This window comes from Hyperolius riggenbachi, chromosome 2 (genome assembly GCF_040937935.1).
Source record: "Hyperolius riggenbachi isolate aHypRig1 chromosome 2, aHypRig1.pri, whole genome shotgun sequence".
Taxonomy (NCBI): domain Eukaryota; kingdom Metazoa; phylum Chordata; class Amphibia; order Anura; family Hyperoliidae; genus Hyperolius; species Hyperolius riggenbachi.
In genome coordinates this window covers 557,365,687-557,368,829 of record NC_090647.1, presented here as the reverse complement: position 1 = coordinate 557,368,829, position 3,143 = coordinate 557,365,687, and positions in this window count along the sequence as shown.

Sequence of the window (3,143 nt, the reverse complement as noted above, 5' to 3'; positions counted from 1 at the left end):
CATGTTGGATTATTATGGCTCTGTACAAATTAACAAGCTGACACATCATTGCATTCCAGCGGTTCTGGAGGTGTGTTTAGCTTCTAAGGGTACAATGGTTAATTTGCATATATTCAGCAGTGTTTCACTGGGAGACATCTCAAGCTCACTCCAACCTGAATTATCGCAAATTCTTTCTGTTTTAGGAAAGCAAACTTTTGGTTTTTTTTTACAAATAAATAACTGCAAAGTGGGGTGTGCGTAATTATTCGGCCCCCCTGAGTCAATACTTTGTAGAACCACCATTTGCTGCGATTACAGCTGCCAGTCTTTTAGGGTATGTCTCTACCAGCTTTGCACATCTAGAGACTGAAATCCTTGCCCATTCTTCTTTGCAAAACAGCTCCAGCTCAGTCAGATTAGATGGACAGCGTTTGTGAACAGCAGTTTTCAGATCTTGCCACAAATTCTCGATTGAAATTAGATCTGGACTTTGACTGGTCCATTCTAAGGCCACATACAGACATCAGACCATAGTCTTTGGAAAATGAAAGATCACAGACCAATCTTACCACCCTTCATGTAGTATGAGAGCCATACTCTACACAGTCTTTTCTATGGAGCTGAACTCCACATCAGGAAAAAATCTTTGCAAGATGCTGCACACACAGATGCTGTACAGACACAAAAGATCAGTATCTGCAAAAGATCTGTTCCTGCCAAAAATCCATTCCTGCAAATTGCAATGATAGTCTATGAGATCTGCAGATCATCATACACACATGATTTAACTGACATTCATCTGCAGATCAGATCCACCAGGATGGATTTTCAGATCTGCAGATGAATGTCAGTTAAATCATGTGTGTATGATGATCTGCAGATCTCATAGACTATCATTGCAATTTGCAGGAATGGATTTTTGGCAGGAACAGATCTTTTGCAGATACTGATCTTTTGTGTCTGTACAGCATCTGTGTGTGCAGCATCTTGCCAAGATTTTTTCCTGATGTGGAGTTCAGCTCCATAGAAAAGACTGTGTAGAGTATGGCTCTCATACTACAGGAAGGGTGGTAAGATTGGTCTGTGATCTTCCATTTTCCAAAGACTATGGTCTGATGTGTGTATGCGGCCTAACACATGGATATGTTTTGTTTTAAACCATTCCATTGTTGCCCTGGCTTTATGTTTAGGGTCATTGTCCTGCTGGAAGGTGAACCTTCTCCCCTGTCTCAAGTCTTTTGCAGACTCCAAGAGGTTTTCTTCCAAGATTGCCCTGTATTTGGCTCCATCCATCTTCCCATCAACTCTGACCAGCTTCCCTGTACCACTCCCTGCTGAAGAGAAGCACCCCCAGAGCATGATGCTGCCACCACCATATTTGACAGTGGGGGTGATGTGTTCACAGTGATGTGCAGTGTTCGTTTTCCACCACACATAGCGTTTTGCATTTTGGCCAAAAAGTTCCATTTTGGTCTCATCTGACCAGAGCACCTTCTTCCACATGTTTGCAGTGTCCCCCACATGGCTTGTGGCAAACTGCAAACAGGACTTCTTATGCTTTTTGTTAACAATGGCTTTCTTCTTCTTGCCACTTTTCCATAAAGGCCAACTTTGTGCAGTGCACAACGTTGTCCTATGGACAGGGTCTCCCACCTGAGCTGTAGATCTCTGCAGCTCGTCCAGAGTCACCATGGGCCTCTTGACTGCATTTCTGATCAACGCTCTTCTTGTTCAGCCTGTGAGTTTAGGCGGACGGCCTTGTCTTGGTAGGTGTACAGTTGTGCCATACTCCTTCCATTTCTGAATGATCGCTTGAACAGTGCTCCGTGGGATGTTCAGGGCTTTGGAAATCTTTAAGTAGCATTAGCCTGCTTTAAATTTCTCAATAAATTGATCCCTGACCTGTCTTGTGTGTTCTTTGGACTTCATGGTGTTGTTGCTCTCAATATTCTCTTATACAACCTCTGAGGCCCTCACAGAGCAGCTGTATTTGTACTGACATTAGATTACACACAGGTGCACTCTATTTAGTCATTAGCACTCATCAGGCAATGTCTATAGGCAACTGACTGCACTCAGATCAAAGGGGGCCGCATAATTACGCACACCCCACTTTGCAGTTATTTATTTGTAAAAAAAATGTTTGGAATCATGTATGATTTTCGTTCCACTTCTCATGTGTACACCACTTTGTGTTGGTCTTTCATGTGAAATTTCAATAAAATTGATTCATGTTTGTGGCAGTAATGTGACAAAATGTGGAAAACTTCAAGGGGGCTGAAAACTTTTGCAAGCCAAAGCACATGATCATGTAGAATACAATAGGGAAGGGAGAGGGTACAAGATACATGATCATGTGATTTGGGCTGGTTAGGTAGGTCCTGTAATACAAGTACAAGGCTGTCATAGGAAAGGAGCACACGATCATGTAGAATACACTAGGGAAGAGAGAGGGTACAAGATACATGATCATGTGATTTGGGCTGGTTAGGTAGGTCCTGTAATACAAGTACGACGCAATCATAGGAAAGGAGCCCAGAATCCTGTAGAATACACTAAGGAAGGGAGGACCCTGCCAAAGGCGCTCAATCTAAGCTCTGGTCTGATATGTTCAGTGGATCCCAATGTGGCAAGGGCGGGCGGTGAGGAGGACATGGTATAGTCCAGGCATAGGCAAACTTGGCCCTCCAGCTGTTACGGAACTACAAGTCCCACAATGCATTTGTCATTATGAGTCATGACTGTGGCTGTAAGACTCCTGCAATGCATTGTGGGACTTGTAGTTCCATAACAGCTGGAGGGCTGATTTTGCCCATGCCTGGTAGTCTCTGGGCTTGCCTGATGCTTTACTTTTCCTAGGTAAGTATCTAACTTTTTTTTTTATTGCCTCTGGTCTATTATAAGAAAACGTGTAACGACCAAAAAATGTAAAACAAAAACAGCACTTCTGATTGTATGTTCATCAGTACAACTTTTTATGGACGGAATGTAACTCGGGCAGTTTGTGGGTAAGGGGACCGACAGTTCGGGAAGTTCCCCGTGCCGATCCGCAGCCAATCAGCGTGGCCTCCTGCCTGGGGTTGTTGTGGAGCGTCTCCACGGTAACCCGCCCAAGTCGCGCGCCGCTCCTGCCATTGGACAGCAGCGGGTTAACTGGCCAG